Genomic DNA, 22,234 nt, shown 5'->3' on the forward strand with positions numbered 1-22,234 from the left:
AAGTGAACACATATTTATCCAAGAGAGCATCATCAACCTTGTCTTTGTCCTCAGAGAGCTTACAATCAATCTGCTCGTGCCCTTGAAGCCAGGCTGCCAGCCAGATTAGAGCAATTGCACATGGCACATTCTGGGACACAGTCTGCAGGGACAAACTCCACTTTGCAAACCAAGAATTAATTACAACACCAAAGCAACCCAATGCATTTATGTAAATTAATTGAGTTTAACTTAATTTCCAACTAGACTGTAGTCCTTTTCTTCCTCCTTCGGGGATTTTCCACTTCATAAGGTAAAACAGAAAAATTGTTGAGATTTTCATCAAGAAGTTTGTTAGAAACCAGGGCTGATTCTGCAACTATTGATGTCAGAGTGGGGAGGGAAAGGAGGACGATGACTTTTTTGAGCCCATATCTAGTCCAACTCTGCTGCCCTTTTCCAAACATCTTTCTTGGTGATGCTGAGGAGGTCTTCTTGCTTTCATCAGCTAGAAAGGGGAGCTGATCACTCAGAATGTGGAACTGCTGGCAGCTGTTTCACAGAAAAGCCATCTTACATCCCTTACATCTAAAACTTCCACTGAAACTTAGAGGGCTGAACTTTGAAAAGAGTGAAATGTCTTTAGAAATCTTTGCACTGTCTTTATTCCTGAGTTACTGCTGGTCTCTGGCACACCAGGCTCAGATGCACAGGGAAACCTCCCCTTGTTCTGAGTCCATGATGCCTTTTCCAGGAGACTGCAAATCCCCGCAAAATGTGCAAAGAAGTTGTTTCTTGCTGTGTTGACTTCTCTTAAGAATGGGAAGATTGCCCCAGCCCTCTCTCAAGCTGTCACTGAGAACAGTACTGGAGGGGTGGATTTGCCAAATGGCTGTCAGAGCCTATGCTGAGGGCAGTGTCAGCAGGGAGCCTGAGTTGCCTTTGGTGACATGATCCTTTCTCCTGCACATCTCCTCCTGTTTCCTTTGATTGTTCTGAACCAATGACACAGATCTCAAGTCAGGTTCCAGGGAATATATAAATTACTCACCAGCTGATTCTTCCAGTAATTGGTGAGAATGAGCAAGACCTCTCCTTTAAGGGCCCCCTGAACCCACTATGGAAATGGGGGTGGATGTATGAAGTTTGCTTCAAGGCAGTCTTACTCAGGGAGTTGTTTGCCATGAGTGACATTGGCATATAAGTTTTTCTCCTTTATTATTATAAAACAGTTCCTCAACATAGACCTATTCTCTCACTGGCAAACTTGTCAAAATGGCTCTCATTAAAAGGAAACGGGGGGAAAAAAAGGAAACAGGGAATGGGAAAGCCCACTGATTAGACACTTTGAAGTAGGTGCTCTAACTTTGGGTTTTCAATATTTATGATTTATGTTACTGTTTGCAATGAAAAACAGTAATTGAAAATAATAATGCAACAGAGTTTTATAGATATTTCTATACTTGCATCAGAAATCTATCCTACCCCCACTATTCCAAGTCAAGGATGGCAAGCCCTTAGTACATGGGTTTCACTTCCTCTGCCATAGCAGACATTGCTGAATGATTCTAATATTCTTTCTTGTTGAGCTGAAATGCAGCAGAAAAATCCTTTTGGATGCTGTGTTCTCAGCAGCCACTATAATTGATCAGAAATATTTTGCAAAATGACACTCATTTGCCATCCCTGTTCTAGTATGTTAATGAGATCTACTGTATGTGTGTGAGTGCAGGTGCCACTTGGAATGGTCTCAAGTAAAATACTCTCATGTTTTTAATTCTATTCCAGACTCACCTTTTTTGTGAAATCAATTTCCTGACCAAGGTAAATCAGCTTTTTTGTTTTCTACTGTTATCAATATTTCTTTCTGTTTGGGTTCACTTGAGTGTGGATCAAAAAGAAATCTTGTTGGGACCACCTCTTCCCATTGCTTTTACAAGTCAAGTCTTTCTTTTTTTTAAGATTTTATTTATTTATTCATGAGAGACAAAGTAAGAGAGAGAGGCAGAGATATAGGCAGAGGGAGAAGCAGGCTCCCTGCAAGGAGCCTGATGTGGGACTCGATCCCAGATCCCGGGATCAGGACCTGAGCCAAAGGCAGATGCTCAACTGCTGAGCCATCCAGGTGTCCCATAAGTCAAGTCCTGATAAAAAAATCAGTCCTCCCAGGGACACCTGGATGGCTCAGTAGATTGAATGTCTAACTCTTGATTTTGGCTCAGGTCATGATCTCAGGCTCCTGAGATAATGCCCTGCATTGGGCTCTGTGGTCAGCAGGGAGTCTGCTTGAGAGTCTCTCTCTCCCTCTCCCTCCACCCTTCCCCCACTTGCACTCTCTCTCTCTCTCTCCCTCAATATAAATAAACAAATCTTAAAAAAAAATAAAAAGAAAGAAATTAGTCCTCCCAAAGACAAGTACATTGAGATTGGGTCTGGTCCTAGCTTCCTAATGAATCTGTAGTGTGCAGATCTGTCCTTGAGCTATTTTCTATAATGTTCTCACTGCAGTGTCCCATGACTGATCTTCTTATTTCAGAGAATTGTATGAGTTTTGCAGCAAATTACAAGGAAGGTCTGGTTCCTAAAATCAGCCAAAGGCCAATTAAGGTTTCTTGGGGCCTTTTCCTTCAGCTACAATGTCATCATAAATGACTCTCCAGTGTAGTTGAGGGCTGACATTTTGTAAGCTAATACTATATTTTGGGAGTGATTAAAATCTTCATCTCAGTCACCTGCCTGACCAACTGCCAGTAGCCACAAAACAAAAGGATCTGTTCAATTCATATCCATTAGGAAAATGACTTGAAACACTATTGGTTTAGGCTCAGTGGGACTTAATCTGATTTCAGGAAGAAAGAAGACTTGTACAATTAAAGGGGAGAGGAAAGGCAGAAAAGAAAATCAGATGAGAATTTTCCCCAATGCCTAAGGCCTTTTTGGTTTGTTCATTTCCATAAAGATTTATTAAATACCTATCTAGTTCTTCCTACTATGGTTGACCCTGAAAGGGAGGAAAGAGAAAATATTAGCAGTGCCTGTCCTTGGAATTTACAGTGTGGTAGGTGAGAAATACTGCATACTGAGAAAGTAGCCAGAGAATTAGTGGATTCATGTTAGTAGGCATTTAAATATATTTTTTAGGTGCCTGGCACTGTTGGAAAATGAAAAGAAGAAAATTGAGAAGTGATAGTTGACATCTATATGGCTCTTACTATGTATACTTTACATTAAGTTTTGCACATATTAGCTCAGCCTTTACAACAATCCTACATACCATTATTCCCATTCTACAGATGAGGAAACTGAGGCCCATAGAAGTGAAGAAACTCACCTGAGATTTTGCAATCTGCAAGAGGAGAAGCTGGAATTTGCATATAGGTTGTTTGGTCCTGGAATCCAAGGTTTTAATCATTATTCTATGTTGCCTCCCAAGGTGATGGAGTATTCTTAACCCTTGAGGCTTTTCATTCCTCTGGAAAGACGAGGTATGAGTGTGGGAAAGATTCAGCTAGAGGCAGGGGGTGAAACAATGGAGGTAGAGAATAGAGTGATGACTTCAGAAAACTGGGTGTTCTAAGTCAACTCTGTATATGTGGGGGGAAGCTCTGCACAGAGAGGTAGAGAGGGTTCTAACCCAGGAAAAAAGCAGGAGTATGGGCAGCCTGGATGGTGTGGCGGTTTAGCACCGCCTTCAGCCCGGGTTGTGATCCTGGGGACCAGGGATCAAGTCCCACGTTGGGCTCCCTGCATGGGGCCTGCTTCTCCCTCTGCCTGTGTCTCTACCTCTCTCTCTGTGTGTGTCTCTCATTTATAAATAAATAAAATCTTAAAAAAAAAAAGCAGGATTACAGGGGACTCCATGAATGGCTCCAATTTGTAATTAAGTATTTGCAGCCACCCAAGAAGAGAAATCATCAAACCAAAGGCTGTCTTCTTATAGGGACAAGGGTTTTATAGCACTGGAGACAGAGCAAGGATGAGGAATCTGACAGGCTAGGCTTAAAGTTTGGTTGTGTCACATGCTCCTCAAGTGACCTTGAGAAACTTACCTAACCTCTATCAGCCAGTTTCCCCAAATGCAAGATAAGAAGAATAGCTAGAGCTATAGAAGCATTGGGAGAATCTTGAGCCTTGTAAAGGAGTTCATTTATTTATTTCTTCAAAAATATTCATTGAGTACTAATTATGTGCCATGTGCGATGCTGGGTATTGGGATAATGAACAAGACAAACATTAATGCTGCACTCCTAGAGCTTGTATTCTAACTGGGGAGACAAATTAGAATAATAAAGAGGCAGACAAGTAATTTTAGATTATGAGAGGGATTTTAAGAGAACACAAGATTGGGGCCAAGTGGAATTAATGGCTTTTACCGTGCTAAGGGCAGTGTTTGTCAGGTAAGAAACAATCAATACATGGGAGCTTTCAGTTTGCATAATATCAGGTGGTGCCATCTAGAAATTCAACATATGAGAGGAAGCCAAGGTGTCAGATACTCTTCACTGCCCACCAGACAGGCATTTTCTCCTTTCCCCTTACTTACAGATTCCTATTTAATCCAGGATTCATCTTCCAGCATAGAGAAGTATCCCAGCTGATCATGGTAATCCTGCTCACTTTGCCAGGGACTGTTGTGGCTGTGATATGATAGGACTTTTGGGTAGGTTCCTTGATCTAAAAACAGTCAACCAAACAAAAGCACAGAGAGAAAATGGGCTATACTCTCTCCTCTGTACATTTGCATGTAAAAGCTGAAAATGCAGTAGCCTTCCAAAAGCATGAAGGAACCAGGCCTGGAGGGCAAACCAGCATGTTGAGTGTGACAGAGAAGAAAGGGCAAAGAAAATGGCTTCATGATGCCTGTTGGGATGTTGAATTGGTCACCTTGGACCCACCCCATCACACATCCCTTCCTAGGTGAGATAATGAATATAGTACTTATGGTTCAAGCTGTTTGGGGTTGGATTTTCTGTTACTGGCAACCAGAACTGACCGAGAGAGGCACAGCATAGCAACAGTGAGATCATAGGATCAAGGTTCTTGTTCTTCCTAAGACTGTTGATAATAGTCAAGGAAGAGAGTTTTTGTTACTGATGTGCAGCTTTGGAAGATTCACCCCTAGATTTTGCAGAACAATTCTTAATCCTTAAAGTAGGGAAGTCCTATCTGTTCCCATTGCTTGCCTGAGAACTCTGCTCCTCAAATGTGGGCATGCATGCCCACAGGAACCCCCACAGGCAAGGTATCATAGCTCAGATTGGATGCACTGCATCTCCAAGGAACTACTGTTTTCTACTAAAATATGAGAAGAAAGAAGAAACTCTGGAATGCATCTTCATGAGGATGAGTACTGCCATGTATGTTCACTGCTTTCCCCAGGTGCCCAGACCAATTCCCAGCACAGGCTAGGGGCTCAACAAATACCTGTGGAATTATTAAATAAGTGAATTGAAAGAAACATGGATATATTTTAGAATTACACAAATGTGGCATGAATTTTAGAATCCAAACAGGTAAACATACTGGGAATGCACCTTTATGTTTTCTACTGTTAGTGACATTAGCTGAAAATGTTTAAGCAGCTGCCTCTAAGGAATATCCAACTTGATTTTAATTTGAACCTTATCACATATCATGAAGATCTTTCCTTAGTGCTCTTTCCTGGTACACGTTTCTATGCAGACAGGCCTGGTTCTCCAGGACAGCAGTAGCTCTGAATGAAAGGGAACACCCCAGCATTTGCTTCCAAACTCCTTTTCCATGAGCCAAATCAGCATCCTCCGTCCAAGATAATTAGAAGGAAATGGGATCTTGAATGGTACAGTTGGGTGGCCTTTGCTAGTGCTATTTTTCTTACCTAATCGGGTCTTCTGCTGCTTAGAGCATCCCTCTCTATCCTGCAAAGCTTGCCTAGGATTCCGTTCAGCTTTCCCTACTTCTCTAGAACCCAATGAGTAGACTCTCATATTTCATAATATGCATAGTATATTATCTTATCTATCAAAGGCATTAAAATATCAAATGGCAGCACAGGACAAAGCCAGGCAGAGTCCACAACCTGTTTCTCCAAAAGGATGTACACTCTACAAGGCAGAGGTGAAGCCTTCTGCTTTTTTGTATTCCCCATTGTAATATTTCTGGATCAAGTCCTGGTGATGTTCTTAAAGATTTTGGGCCTTGGTGTCTCCAGTTGTAAAATGTATACTGTACTAGTCAATCTTTAATAAGGTTATGGTAAATTTTAAAGAGATAAAAAGTGTAAAGAATCTCTACAATATTGAGTACCATTTCACATTCAAAGGTTCCCCTACTGTTATTAGTACATGGTAAGTGCTCCAACCTTGGTAGAGGATTTATCAAATGATCCACTCTCTGATAGCTGAGAACAGACTTAATCCTCTTGCCTTATCTAGGTGGCAGTGTTCTTGCTATATTTGAAACATGGAGTTTCTCAGATCCTGCTTAGAAACTGCTATGGAGGAGAAACCAGTAGTTTCAAGAAATGGAAATGCTGGGGAGGCTGGGCCAGCCTTTGCTCTCCCAAGGGTGGTCACCAGCCCTGGGATTGACAGGGGCCACAGGACAAGAAGGAGACAAAGTACGGAGTTGCCAGTGGTTGTTGGGGGTGGTGAGGCCGGCACCCTGAGCAGTGTCCTCTGGAAGGTGGGATTACTGGAGCCCAGCACCCCAGGAGCCCTCAGAGGGTCATGTGATGAAGAAGTCTAAGAATCACTAGCCCTTTGCAAGGAAGTGACTGATTCACAGAACCCAATTCCTCCACTTTGACTGGTCATTATTATTGACCTTGCTATAAGAGCACCACAGTAAGGATCAGTCAGGAGGCTCATGATCATTATGATTCCACTGTCCCCGCTGAGACACAGACCTAACTACTGAGATACCAACAACCAAAAAGTCATGACTGCTCACCTCTCTAGCTGGAGTGACCCCAGAGGTATTGCCTGGTGCTGAAGTTGAGCCTACCTAGAGGACTAGGATGGTAAATGGACTGTTGGTGACGCTGGGTGATTCTTTAAAGGCCACTGATACCCCCTCCTCCTTGGACAGATGGAGAAACTGAAGCCACATAGGGGAAGGGACTTGAACAAATCACATGGCTCAGTGACATTAGATTTGGAACTGATTCTCCATCGTATGCTCTTTCCAACCCTAAATATAGTTAGGAGCCCACTTCTGCTCCAAAGACAGAAAATGGCCTCTGACAATAAAAGCTGATTTTAAACAACTAACCCAAGAAAAACAGATTATGTCAGCAAGTCTTTGGCCTGGGTCCAGAGAAATCCTGGGCTGTGAAAGGATGGCTGGATTAACTCTTCCTACCCTCCCATGCTGAGCCCTTCGAGTTTTTTTGTCACCTATGAGGTATGTAAATCTACACATTTGATTTTATCCTGTAATGTGGTCTTCATGGGATCATGGGTCAGAAAGAGGTTCACATGGTGAGTTTCATCAATACTACAAATAATGGTAATATGATAGCACATGTGCTGACTGCACCAGATGCCATTCTAAGTCCTTTGCATGTATTAACTCACTTAATCCTTACGATTCTTCTCTAATCAGTTTATAAATGAAAATTTTGAGGCATAGGAAGTCTAACTAGCCCAAGATCACCTAGTTTGTAAATGGTAGGAATGGGATTTGAGTATAGCAAGTCTGGTTCCAGAGCCATGATGTCTTACTGTCCTGGTGATGAGTGGCACTTTAGATCAGGGTTAATATACAATTAAAAAAAAATTGTTGATTACAAATTCTGTCTCCCTGAGGCTAGATAGAGGTGGAATGGGCTCAGAAAGGCCATATCATTGCCCTCTTCTTCCCACTTCTCCCGCAGTGCTGTGGTCATTAAAACCCTGTCTTCCCTGCCCCCACTTTCTACCCCTCAGGTAATTGCTTCAGCCCTCTCAGAGGCTCTCCTGGAAAGGCAGACAAGGTCACCACTGGATTGAGTTTTTTTATATTCCCTTGGGGCAAAATTTATAGATATTTGGTTGTGCAGTGAAAAATAGTCATTTGATCTCTCTCAACTCCATATGAATCTTGTGAACTGGTCTCTGGAAGCCACTTGCATGACAGGAAGGGGAGCCCACTCCTCTTCCCTAGAGAAGGGGTAGAAGGCTGAAGTAATTCATCATGGCCCCCACCCCTGCCACACACACACACACACACACATACACACACCCCAGCACTCCACTCTGCCGATTGAGCATTCGTGTTACTTCTGAATTATGTGCTTTTGATTAATTTCTAAGGAAAAAGATCAGCTTTGCCAGAGCCTATACTGTGTTTTCTCTAAATCAGGGCAAATAACATTACTTCTGCAAATGTTGCCATTAGAATAGATTTATATTTACCTAGAGAGGCTGCTCCTGAGAGAGATGCAGTGAGAAGTTTATGCTACAGACAGAATAATCTGCCCTGCTGAAATGTGATTTGCTGCAGAGGGCTGTTTGGGGTTTGGATAAATGAGAAAGATAAACACGATGGCTGCTGGTGGCTTTCAGTAACACGATTACCCCTGGGGAATAGATCTCTCTCTCTCTCTTTTTCTGTGTCTCTAATCTTCACCGCTTGTGAATGAGCCCTAAACAAACATTTTCCAAAATAGAGGATTGAGCTAGTAAGGCCATGACATATGCCCATGTCCATACCCACATGGCTGCACATGTCCACAGTCATCTGTGCACAGATGTGCACATGTGTGCACAGGCATATGCGCCTAGTGGCTTTTGGACTTCAGCTTGGGCAGCCTGCTGGGCACAGGAACACTTTTTTTTTTTTTTTCCAAGGTCATCTTTCCTCCACCACCAGGTGGAGCATATTGGACCCTTGAGAAACCACCGACATACTGGCAGGAAGCAATTTGTCCCACAAGATAAAGCTGTGAAATTCAGACAAAGCAAAAGCAAATTTAGCTATAAAGCCCTGAGGTGCTCCAAGTTTCACTCTCATGGTTTCAGGCGATGGAATAAAAGCAATCCGTGGGTGTAGTTGGCTTTGCATTGCTCCTGTGTATTTTGCAACTTGGAGTCAGAACTGGGAAGCAGACCCAGGAGTCCTAGATTCAGGCTCAGTTCCCTCTAAGGGAAGTGTCACCTCTGGCTGGGGAAGGAGGGAAAGGAGCTGGTTTCACCTTTGAGTGGCTCACAGACAAGATGGAAGATTTGGACGGAAGATGGAGGAGGGAGAGCATTTCTGTCTGAGGGAACAGCATAAAGGGATGTGTGTAGGGATGACGAACAGGCTGCTCTAGGGCATGGGGGCACATGTGTGGGTGTAGAAAAGAGGGGCAAAGTGGGTGGATAATGAAGTATCATTCCTGTGCTGCTTTCCTTCATCTTCAACCACTTCTCTTTGGTCAGTGGAGTCACCCCCAGATTGATTGGAAGCCCTCTCTCCAGGTAACAATCACTCTTGCCAAGTAAGGATCATAAGGGCACTGTGCTCAGGACAGGGCACTGAAGTGGAGGGTTCTGGAGGATTCCTAGGGGAGGAAACATGTCTTCTAACAAACTCTCTGCTGCCTTTGCTGAAACTCTCCTTCCTTTCCATCTCCATCTATTCAAGTCGTACTCATTCTTCAAGATGCAACTCGAATGCAAATTTCATGGCAAATTCCTCTTTAATGTTCCCAGCCAGAAACAACTATTCTTTCTCTGGAACCTTGCACTCTTCTGGGATGTTTATGGGATTCTCCTGTAAACAGTGGAAACCCCCAAATGATTAGCTGTCCCCCAGCTCCCAGTTTGGTATGACCTCTGTGTGTCTATTCCTGTAAAAAGTTCTTATTATGGATCTTAAGTCAACTGCCAAACTGGGGCTTAATAAAGCATAAAATGTGCAAAACAGAAGATTTTAAGTGTCAAACACTGTAGCTCTGAACTTTGAGTCAGCTTATTGAAAATGTGGCCAGCTGAGTGAGAGTGTGACAGCATTGTCCCAGCTCTTCTGATCAGGGGTCTGGGAAGGGACCCATCCATCTTCAGTCCCCAGGCCCTCCGGGAAGGCATCAAGAACAGGATGTACTACCACCCAGGAAATGGGAAGTGAGAAGTCCTCAAGTCTCCTTATTAATGAACCAGAAGGCCCAGCATCTGTAGCCCCATCTGGGCTTTTCCAACTTGCTCAAAACCTAACTAATTATCTTCCCTCTCCCCAAACCTGGCTGCTTCTCTCCTCCACTATTTTAGCTGACACCAACACCATCCACACAATTGTGCAATTTGAAACTAGAAGACACCCTTGGCCCCTTCTCTCCCAAACTCTCCATTCCCAGTTGACTTTGTGATTTCATGTATATCATTCAAATCCATCTCCTTCTTTCCACCTTTCTCTCCAGCCCCCTAACCAAACAGTTGTCACCCCTCCCTAGATCAGTGCAGTAGCTTCTAACTACCCTCATGCTGTCTGACCTCATTCATGTCCACACATCAGTTGGTTGGATGTCAAATCTATGACTTGTCCAGGGGCTCCCTGCGGCACTCAGTGGGGCTGATCATGGGGGCTGGTAGGTCATGGCAAGGAATTGGAAACCATTTACCTCTTCAGGCTCATCTTCCCCAACTCTCTTTGTCTCTTTGAGCTGCAAATGTCCTGGCCCCTCCTCCTGGGATCTGCAGACTGCATTTTCCTCTGCCTGGAATGTGCTCCTAGTTTACCTTTTAGCTTAGTCCTTGGTTTTCAGCTTGCCATTTCTTCTTGGAGGTCTTCCTTCATCCAATGAACGAGACCATGGCTTTGCCTTAAGGGCTCCAAAGTGCCCTGTGCTTCCTGCTCAGCACAGTCGTCATGGCTTATAATTATATGATAAGCAATGACAAAAATAAATCTTTTCAACTATGAAGTGATCTTTAAGGCCCTTCCCAGCTGCGTCATGCTCTCATTCTAACCTCAGAGTGTGGCACTGAGAACTCTTTCTGGCTTCTTCCTACATCCCCAATCCAATTGCAGCCAACACACACCCACTGCTGGGGGTGGGGAGCTCTTCTCTTCTTTGGCCCTCCACCTTCCCATGTTCACCTATTCCATGCAGAACTTCCGAGGCATAATTAAAATTCCAACTTTTCTTTGGTATGTTCTCCTTTTAAAAGCTATCAGGCCTCTGCATTAGATAGGATCAGCTAAGTTGTGCTGCAGTAACAAATTTACCTCAAATTGCAGTGGCTAACACATAATAGAGTGATTTCTCCTCCATAATACATATCAGTGCAGTTCAGCAGGAGGCTTTTCTCCTCAAAGGAACTCAGGATCATGGGCTGACAAAGGCTTCATAGCCTGGACTGTTTCCAGGAAAAAAAGAGCATGTAGAAAGTTCATGTGCTTTTCTTGGTTCATTCTAGAAGTGTTACATATCACCTCTGCTCACAATCTCTTGTCCAAAATGAATCTCATGGCTCTGCCTGAATGCAAAGGGGCAAAGAAGTGTGTGTAGCATCTAGGTTATTTCATGAGCAGTAGATACTTCGACCAAGGAAAGTAAAATATTAGTTCCTACTAAATTCTCAATAAAGGGCTGCTCATGGTAGATTGCAGTACTGATTGATTTTCTTTCTATTCTGAACACAAACAGTATTTCATGCCTGGAGATCTTATTAATTGATTAGAGGCCAGACTTTGGCCTTGCCTTGATATTAGCTCTGTATTATGTTTGTCTTGTTTCCCTTACCAGATGACAAATGCCTTTGAAGCAGCAGGGATAAAGGAAAGAGCTCTGGTATGAGTGGATGGAGCTGTACCTCTGGTCATTTGCATGATATTAGGCTAATTATTTAACCTCCAAATACAGAACAGCCTTGAATTTCAGAGCAAGGGTACAGGACTTCCGTTGCTTAAATACAACCTCCACTGCCAACCCTATGTGCAACTTTGGGAAACTTAACATAATATGTCAAAGCCTCAGTTTTCTCATCTGTGCAGTGGAGAAAATAAACTATCTACCTTGTAGAGTTATTGTAAAAATAATGTGTGCGGACGTCTTTGCCTGGTGCCTGGCACAGATTGAGCACCCAGTACATGTTAGCCTCTTAGTGGCTCTTCTCTGAACCCTGGTATCCTCAACTATAAAACAGGCATAATGAACTCTGCCATTCTTATTGCACGACATTGTTTGGGAGCCAAATCAAAATAAGTGGAAGTTAGCAGTACATTATAAATTGTGAAGTGTCACACACTATTAGGTATTCCTATTATTATTAGATAACTCAGGTAAAAGAAACAAATTTCTAATGCAGTCATGGACACAGAGTAGAAGACTAGCAGATATTTGTTGAAATAAATTAAATATAATCATTAAGAACAGGAGGCTTTTATAATTGCTTGGCACCCAGATATTACCCCCCCACCTCCACCCCAGGTACATTTCTGTTTGCTTTATAAGTGGAAAGTGCTCAGCACACTTCTTGGCACATACAGCGATATCCCTCCTGGCAGTATGGGCATTCTCCAGATCTGGGAAAGCTGTGTAGCCCTCACCCTCTTGTCCCCCTGTCATCATGCTTCTTGTCTCACTGTCTCAGTGGTAGTTGAACCAGTGATCCTGCTGTTTTCTTGGTCATATCAGTATCACTGAAGAGAAACTACAGAGAGTGTCTTTGAAAGGGGAAGTGATCTGTTATGTCCCTGGCCCAACTCATTTTTCACTTAAAGGCAGGGCAGAGTGAATCATATTTTTCTCTGAAGTCTTTATTTTCCTGTCAATAAAAATCTTGTTAGCTGCCTGGCTAGGCAGGGTTTAACACTGGCATGCTTATCTGGTCGATCCTGTCTCTTTTCCTTATTAACCCTGGTTTGGTGTTGGACAGCTGACATGCAGGTACAGGTATAGTCAACAGTCCAGGGCCATTAATTTGGTTTAGAGTCTTGTCCTCTCATTTATTTGACATCTACCACTTATCCTACAAGGAACTGTGAGGAACATAGAAAAGCATTAGAGGTGGCTGGAGATATTCATAATGGGGAAGGATGAGGGTAAGAGTGTGTTCTTTGGAGTCAGATCAGTAAGAGGTGTGTCTCCATCAATTAGGACATTTCTGGTCCAGGTTTCCAGTTCTCCTTTTGTTAAAATAATGAATATAAAATATTTGGCACAGTTCCTGGAAATAAGTAGGCAGAAAATTCTAGCCTTGATAATAATTATTCAACTCACTGAGAATTAAAAAGCACCTGTTATGTGCAGGGAACTGTTTTGAATACTTGGAATGCATCAGAGAACAAAGCAAAAAACCCTGTCCTCGTGGAGCTTACACAGTAAGGATGAAGATGAAGATGAAGATGATATTGAAGATGAAGATGAGGATGACTCCTACCCTCTGGGAGCTTAAAATCTGTTAGAGGAAATAAAATGACTTCCCATGACGCCACGGCCTTTCCCTGGAATCCTTGCAGCCCAATAAATTTCCCCTGTTGCACAGTGAGATCATCAAGAGTCCAAAGAAGTCTCTATTCATTTCTGGGCCTCTACTTTCTGGTTTTCTGAGTATATTAATGAGTTTCTTGTATGAACTTTTCAACTTCATGATAAGATGTGGCCTATCATGGGTGAGAAGGATGGCTCATGGAGGCTCCATTAAAATATGCTGGGCATTGTAGGACAGAGTTCATTTATTTATTCATCCATTTATTCAGAAATATTCCTTGAGCACCTGGGAGGTAGCAGGGACTGTGCCAAACATTGAAGAACACAGGGATGAATCAAGCATGGTGCCTGTTCACACTTCACCAGAGCCAGTGACACATGAATAACTATTTCCCTAAGGTCAGTGTGCAGCACCTGGGGCTCATTTCTAGCCTGCATCCCCTTCCTTTACAGTGGGGTCCTTTACAGGGGGTTGCTGCTCTTGATGGAAGGGTGTTGGTCAGAGAACAACCCACTGGAACACAGGCCAGGGAAAACTGTTCTGTTCTCTGCATCTGACAGCAACAGTTTTAGCAATGTCAGTCTCTCTAGAGAAGAAAATCAATTACCTGAATAACTGACCTATAATTCAATCAGAAAGACCCCACCCCTAAGTCAATACTATTTATAATCAATGCTTTGAGAGTTTGTTGTGAATGACAAGAGAATGTTGCTATTACAGCAATTCCGAGAGAACTCTTCAGTCTGAGATGGCATATCTGTATCACAACCAACTCCTGGTGTCATCTGGTCAAAGTCCTGATGTTAAAGACAAGGTGAGGTCTCTGGGATGGAGATGACCTCCTGAGTGATGAGCATGTGAGAAATGAGGAGGAGGAAGAGAAGAGGAAGTAGAGATGATGGAACTTTAATTATGCTGTTTATTCTGTAGCAACTCTGTGTGGTCCTCCAAACAACCCAGTAGAGTGGACAAGAAAGGGATGTATCTCTGAGTTTCAGTTTCCTCAATTGTAAAATGAGGTAAGACACATTCAAGGTCTCAAAACTGGCAAGTGTCAGAGAGATCTCCAGACCCCGAGCTTAGCGCTTTCTTACCAAACTAACCAGCTCATGCCTGTGACTTGGGTTTGAATAAGGAAACTTCTGGATGATTAGATGGTTTCTCTAGAACACTAGTTTCTCAAAAATATTAACCACACACACACACACACACACACACACACACACACACAGGCATTTCTGTCAAATATGTCAGAGAGCTACTAGAATGAGGAAAGTTAAATGAGTTTATTTATTGCAGAACTTCTTAGTGCCTTTATAGCCTCACATAGCAGATAACTTCCTGAGATGATTCAAGATGGGAAGAAAGGATATGGTGCCTTCCTCAATAATGGAATTCCTTTCTTCATGGATTACCTTCCTAAAGTTTTCTAAAAAATGTCTGCCAAAGCCCTGCTTCAATTTGCAATTTTCTTCTTAGTTTCCTCTTAAAACCTCAGAGAGGCACCTCTGTGAACCAAGGAATACTGGGGTGATGGTAGCCCAATGATTAGGGAATATTTGTGGCCTGGGCAACCATCACATCCAGCACTCTGTTTTTACACAGGTCTGTCAGAAGGCCTAATTTCCCCTTAGAGAAGGACTGACCTGAAGGCCAGGAGGCTCTGTACTACCCAGTGGTGTGACTTTAAGCAAGTCAAGTTCCCACTTTGGTCCTCAGATCCCTCCTCTGTAAAGGGTGTAAAAGACTCACCAGGACACTCTGTTAAGATGCAGAATCTGGAGGCCCATTTCAGCGATTGCAATTCAGTGGGTTTGGGCTGAGGCCTTGGAAACTGTATTTATAATTATCGTGCCTGATGATTTTGGTGTGAAAGCCTGTCTACACCTGGGCCCCAGGGGGATTTATTCAGACCAGTGAGGACCTCAGAGAAGCCTCTGAACATATGAGAGATGAGATGAGCCTTACATGTCAGGTGTACGCATCCATCCACTGCATAACTCACTGAGAAGATGGACATCTCCCAGGCCACATGTTCTTTACTGGGCTTTCTTCTTTTTTTATTCCCTCTAGTTGGTAATTATTCACTAATAGTCTTCTTAGGGGAGAGAGGAAGAATCCTTTTGTTTATCTAGAATTCACTACCTACTACAAGGCATTAAAAACAACCCATAAATTGTAACACACTTCCAAGTATACATGCTGGAAATAACACCATGGTGGTAAAATCCATTTACAATCTACTTAAAAGCTGTTTTAAAATGATGGTTTCTAGAAGAGAAGTTGGCCCTTTTAGAAAGTTTTTCTACTAAACTGAGAGTTACGTAACTCCAAGCTCTGTTTGGAGGCAAACTGCCAAAAAGTTTTGGTTGCTGAAAGAACAATCATTTTCCAATTTCACTTCAAACCAGACATGGTTAAGGCACTTTAAAATTAGGGTGACTTTTGAGTGAACATAAATTACTTTAGTAATCAAACATAAGTTATTAAAAAAAAAAAAACTTCAGAGGAATGAAGTAAGGCTGGGAATATGAGACTATTGAAATCCTTTCCCCACAGGGCAAACTGGCAGAGGAAGTCTGCCGACGAAAAGTTCTTTTTGGAGGTTTCCACTGCTGAAAACAAGATGGTTCTCCTCCACCGTTTTCACAGCTGGCAAAGGGAGAGGCGTAGACATAGCCAAAGGGATGCAGGTACACTTCACCATTTCTTGAGCTTATTTTCTAGATACTTGTGCTCCTAGTGTTCACAAGCTCTTTACCTTGCTTTTCCACATAAAATTGTAACACAAGTGCTTATTCACCTTACTACAAATCCTTGGAACAGAATACATAATGGCTGCAGTGTTTCCATGGCACAAATATGCTGTAACTCATTTAACCACTGCCCTCTTGTTGGATGTTTTGGTTGTTTTTTTCTCTCTCTCTCTCTTTCTTTTTTTTTTTTCCCCGCTTGTAGGAAAAAATATTGTGATGAACTCCCTGTGCCTAGAGTCTTCCATACTTGGAATTACTCTCTTCAGAGAGATTCTAACATAGAGTCAGTTCTAGTACCACAGCACTGTGTTAGCCTCTATTTTTCTTTCTTTGTTTATTGTCTTTATTTCTCAAAATATTAGGAAGGGGTTTGAAGACAAGCTGGTCTGAATTCACAGCGTGGGAGAAGTCTAATTTCAAAATAAATATATATGTCAAGAAAAAAAATCTAAGCAAGCCTATATATAAAATCAGGATGCTACTGACAACTAATGGATAATATTCATGGTTTAATAAGAAAACTGTAAGTTGAGTTCTGTTTAGTTCTTTAAATGTCCTTCTGCATACAAAGCATTTTTTAGTCACTTTTTACAAGGTATCTGAGATAAGTCACCTGCATGTTTAGCCAGAAAGTCAATTTTAGGTAACATTGATATATTCATCATATTGAATTTATACATTACATACTGATGGACACTTAATTTCTCATGTTGCCATTACTACCCATTAGGAAAATTGCTTAGTTATTATTTGACCATTGTTCAGGCTGAAGAACCAAAACGGAGCCTGGAGGAGGGACTTGTCTCAGTTCACTAGGCTAAGTAGAGACAGCACCAGGGCCTGGGGCTGTGTTTCCTGATTCCCAGACCTGCAGTTAATGGGAACACTTTATCACACTAAAGTAAATCAGTCTTCATTCTTCCATTTATCTCCGCGTGCAATAAGTGGCACAGTGATTGTACCTAAGAGGGGGTCGATATCTAGATGCTGGAAATAAAGAGATGAAAAAAATGATTCTGTTCTCAAGAAGCTACCATTAATAACAGAAGAATCATAAATGCCAATGGATTACCAACAATTTGATTATGCCCAACTGTTACAGCAGTTAATGCTGATGGCACGCAGAAGGCATGTAACTAACATGCAAGAAAGTCAAGGAAAGCTTTCCCAGGGCAGGGACATCTGAGATCATCCTTAAAGGCAAAATATGTTTATAAGCCAAGGAGGAGGTGTGTGTGTTGGGCAAGGACACTCAAAGTGGAAGGCACAGGAAGGTCCTAAACAGAGGAGTGTTAAAGGGCATGGGCTTCTCTGGGAATGGTGATGTAAATTCAGTGACATTGTATCCTAAGACTTGGAACATGGATAAATGGGTGACAAGGCAGGGGGATCAGATGCTGGAGGACTTGTGGGTCATTCTGCAAAGCCTGGATTCAGAGCATGAGTCTCATGAAGAGACTCAAGAGTATCTTGCAAGTTATAAATTGTGTGTGCGTGTGTGCGTGAGAGAGAGAGACAGAGAGAGAGAGAGAGACGACGTTAACTGTGGATGAGAGTGGGTAATATACTGGAGAGGCTGATACTTGTAGCTGGTTAATCACTGACAAGTCCATTGAAAGGCAGCAGGTACAAGACCAAGATCTAGTCTAAGCCAGTGACAGCCAGCATGGTGAGAAGCAGCTAGAAGTAAGACACTGAACAGAGTATCTGTCAAATGCAGGCTATAAGAGAGAATTGGCAACCATGGATAATTTTAAGATGTTTATTTAGGGAAAGTGAGTGGAAAACTAGAGCTGGAGAATGCAAGAAAGAGAAGTAGTTTGAGGGACAGAAGGTAAGAGAGTGAGTGAGGTACCTTTGTGGTGTTGGAAGGGAAGCCAGGTGGAGGCACTGCAGCTGGAGATGTGAGCCAAGGAATGAGGGCAGGAGATGGATTTGGAAGATGGCTCAAATGCAGTTTGTGTGGTTGCAGACGTGGAGTGGAGGGAACATTCAGAGATGACAAGAGGAAGGAAAGAAGAAAAGAGAAAGAAGCACATCCGGGAAATGCTAACCTTAATTGAAAAGAATTCAGCAAAGGAGACCGGGAAGAGAAAAGAGGCAAGAAAAAGCAATTTGGCAACAAAGTGAGGCAGATTTGTTGTTTCTCTGCCTAAAAAACTTTCTGCTATAAAGAGGGTGGCCGGATAAGTGTCACCTAGCTAGGCTTCTGTTGTCCAGCAAACACTCAACTGGACGTGACTGGAAACCGTGGCTGTAAGCCCGGCGAGCCTGGTGAAGCCAGAGTGTGTGCTGGTTCCAGCTTGACATCAAAGACCAAGGTAGATGATGTGGCCCTTGAGAAAGTGTCTTGGGAAGCTACTTTAGAACTTGCCTTTCTCACTTTCTAAAGCAGGCTGGGGGAGAGAGAAGAAAGAAGAATCACCAATGCTTGCTCATTGGCTCTCTGGTGCTCCATTTTCTTAATCCCATTTATTTCACCAATTCCACAAGGCAGATGAGGGAGAGAATGGTATCTGATTGAGGACCCTTTACTCTGTCCTCATGTTTCCAGGCTTTAATCACAAACCTTTCCAGCCTCTTTTACTCTCTTACCCCTGGAGAAAGCTGCTTCCTTCTTCTAGTTGGTGGGCTGCCAAGGGTCTGCACAGCCCCTGACCCACTGTTCTTTCCCAGGTGCCTTAAAATTATAGAGTCCCTGATCCTTTTCTTATTTTAGAGGTGACCTGGTCTTCTGTCTGATGCCCATTATCCTCTTCTTTGTTGCCAAGAGCAACCTTTGGGGAAGGTAAATGGTTATGACTGGCTGTTTTTCCCGAATTTGGTTCAGTATTTGGAAAGGGCAAAATATTAGAAATCATAGGAATTGCTGGCTGTGAATCCAGGCTGTGTTCCCAAATCCTGACATGCCAGTTATTAAATTGATGTTGACCCCTGAATTCAACTCACGTCTATTTTTATTTTATTCAGATTCTTATTTGGAGGAGAAGAAAGGCCTTATTTATTGACCTGTTCAAATCCCAACTTATTCCCATTTTATACATGAGGAAATTGAATTCATTTGGTTTGTAAATGACAGAGCAGGGATCAAACCAGAGTCCACACCTAGAGATTCAACCCAGGCTCCTTGTTGTATTTCTGTTTTCCACGTTGCTTCCTCAGGTTAATATTACATTGACAAAAAGAAAAAAAGTATGCTAGTCATATTACGTGATTCCAGTTATGATGAGTTATGAATTTACTTAAGCCAGTTTTGATGTCCTGCTTGCTCCCAGGCCATCAGTTCAGGAAACACTCTCTGGTGTATTCCCACGAGGTATATTCTAAGATGGTCTCCTCATCGTCTCTTCTGGGAAAGAACTGAATGTTAACACAGCAAACACTCTTCCTTTTCCCAAAGATTCCACTTCTTTTGATGATGCCAATTTTCCTAATGGGGAGCAGGGAAAGGGTCCAGTTTCCTCACAGGGCCATTCAAACTGTTTCCCAGGGCAGGATGATCCTTGGGAAAGTTATGGGAATTTCCCTGCAGGTTATACCATGCTCTGGACTGTAGAGAATTCTTGACAGTTTCCTCTGATGCCAACCACTACCCCAGCACCTCCCTCCTGCCCCCTACCCCAGCAAGGGCATGCATGTGAGAATGCTTTGCATTTACTCCCCAATTTAAGACCGTATTACTTCATTTGCTCTTGCAAGATCTCTGCCACTCCATTTTCCCAAATGAGGAAACCAAGTCATAAAGAGGCAATGGAGCAGTATCCCAGGTTAATGGGGCATAGATAGGGACTAGGGTAAGGCTAAACGTAGGTTTGCATCTCCTGACTTTTGGTCCACTTTATGCTTTAAGAGTGAGTGTATTTAAAAATTGGACCCCAACATATAGAACAGAAAATAGTAGAAGCAAAGAGTGGGAACTGGAAGATCCTCATAATTCAGCTTCCCCTTTACTTCCTGTGGCGTCTCCCAAAACCCACCCCTACCCTATAGCAAGCACCGACTCAGATTAGATTCTGATGATATATTTTCTGATTTTAGAGTCTGGATGTTTGGGCCAAGAAAAACATCTCAAGACTGAGAATTGTGGTGTCCTGGAAATATATTTGGACCAGTCTCAGCAGTTCTAGGTTCAAAACTCTATCTCCCAACCTTACTTGAGGTGAAGTGGCATAGTGTCAAAAGTATGAGATTTGGAATCAAAAGACCTGAGTGTAAATCATAACTACCATTTATTCAATGGTTGCCCTTCACACATCACTTTATCTCTGAGTCTCAGTTTTCTCATTGATGAAATGGGCTTACTCCTCTCCATGTCATAGAGCCACAGGGAAGGTTCAAGATGATATATGTGAAAAGTCTTACAAAATGCTAATTATTCACATGGAAGTGTTATTTGTTACTGTTTTGGCCACTTCTGTCCTTTGAAGTGGCCGACTTGAAGACATTTACAGATTCCACCTTTCATTCATCTACATACTTAAACAACTATGTACATCTGTGTGCTAGGTACTGCTCTAGTTGGCCTTTGCATGATCCAAAGACAATTTGGAAAATAGTCAAAGCAATCAAAAGCAGATGGAGCTGGATGACAGGTATAAAGTTTCTGTCACTGACCAAAGGAAGGAACCCGCTGGGTTTCCATTACTATTGTTTTTTTCAGATATTCAGAGGTTAGGACTACTTTCAACATATTGAGGGGACAATGAGGCTTACAATGGCAGTGAGATGACCAATCTGTGATTACCCCAAACACCCTAAGTATAATGAATATCTAACTTCACCTGTGATTTGTTGTCTGTGAAAGGTACTTTGAGAACTGTGAGACAGGTTGAGTTGGGGACCATAATGACTCACAGTTGGTGACTTGTTGATGAAAGAATGCTGGGACCAGCTTAGCTGCTTAGGGACCTGGTTGGTGGTTTCTGTACCTCTCGGACACAGATGTTACTTTCCTGCTTAATTTGGGGTGAGAGTTCTAGCGGTGGGAATAGGGAGGGGGGCATAGAGTGAGCTGCTTAAGAGATGCCAGCCAGGGAAAGTCCTATTCGTTCTGATGCCTTTTGCACTTTGATAAGTCTTTAAGAAATAAACACAAGCAAACAACCTCCAGACAATATGATGTTATATTTGCATATCTTCATAACACAATTTGCATATACCTAGGCCAAAGGCTAGTGATAACCCTGCTAACTCTGTGTACTACCTTGAGAAATAGATGTCACATAAAAAATATTTTTATTATTTAAAAATAAGATAATATTTAAAATAATACAAATTTAAAATATAAAAACAATAACCTTTAAAATAATAAAAGTAAAATAAATCATATGTGAAATCCCCTATTCCTCCCATGGAACTAGAGTGTAGGAGAAAGGTATTGACGTGGAATTCTATATGGGATGATCAATACAACTTTTTCATTTTATTTTTAATGACTATATTCTTTGCTCACTTCCAATTTGGAAAGGCTTGAAACACAGAACGTTTGATGTGGAGATAAGGGATAAGGATTTAGTTTGGTTTGAAATCTAAACTGTGGATTCCTTGGATTGGCATTTGTTCAAGTGAAAATGTATGGAAAAAAAACATGTTGTTTCTCAAACTAAACTTTTGAGGAAACAGAGATCTAAAATATAGATTATCTTGTGGAGAATATATGATTTAACAAACTTGCAAATTAATGAAATAAATTTGTTTCTTGATTATTAGGGATTTCTTCATTAGGATGATTAAAAAAAATAAAAAGTCAAAGAAAGGAAACAGAAATCTCAAATCATCTACACATGTAGGCAGACAAGTAAACTTTGGACTCTCCAAACCTAGTTTAGTATCTTATTATTCAAAGCATGCTATGAAGACCAGCCCCACCTACCACCCTCAACTCACCCAGGATTTTGTTATAAATCCTGACTCGTAGGCCCCATCCCAGAGCTTCTGAACCAGAATCTGCCATTAGCAAGATACCCAGGTGATTCCTATGTACATTACAGTTTCTATGGCTTTGGTACTTTGAGTTCTCAGGGCTGAAATCTGGGAACAATCTTAAATTAGACCTCTAGAGCCACAAGGAGAGTGACTGCTGATGTTTTGAATGATAGTTTAGTTCCCAAACACAAGGGAAAT

At 42.1% G+C, this 22,234-nt stretch overlaps 2 long non-coding RNA genes across 3 annotated transcripts in view; both read left to right on the forward strand.

Moving 5' to 3' along the window:
- Positions 1 to 3,773, forward strand: part of LOC112672335 (uncharacterized) — a 39,830-nt gene extending 36,057 nt beyond the window's left edge. For both annotated transcript variants that reach the window (XR_007406711.1, XR_004810127.2), the window contains 2 exons: positions 1,768 to 1,803; positions 3,273 to 3,773. This is a non-coding gene — a long non-coding RNA (uncharacterized LOC112672335). The remainder of the gene's footprint in view (positions 1 to 1,767; positions 1,804 to 3,272) is intronic.
- A 7,431-nt stretch (positions 3,774 to 11,204) lies between these two features.
- On the forward strand, positions 11,205 to 16,610 carry LOC112672601 (uncharacterized). The gene is made up of 5 exons (XR_003144378.3): positions 11,205 to 13,753; positions 14,076 to 14,169; positions 14,286 to 14,374; positions 15,915 to 16,048; positions 16,474 to 16,610. It is a non-coding gene; the product is annotated as an uncharacterized LOC112672601 (long non-coding RNA).
- The last annotated feature ends 5,624 nt before the right edge of the window (positions 16,611 to 22,234 follow it).

Source organism: Canis lupus, chromosome 28 (genome assembly GCF_003254725.2).
Source record: "Canis lupus dingo isolate Sandy chromosome 28, ASM325472v2, whole genome shotgun sequence".
NCBI lineage: Eukaryota > Metazoa > Chordata > Mammalia > Carnivora > Canidae > Canis > Canis lupus.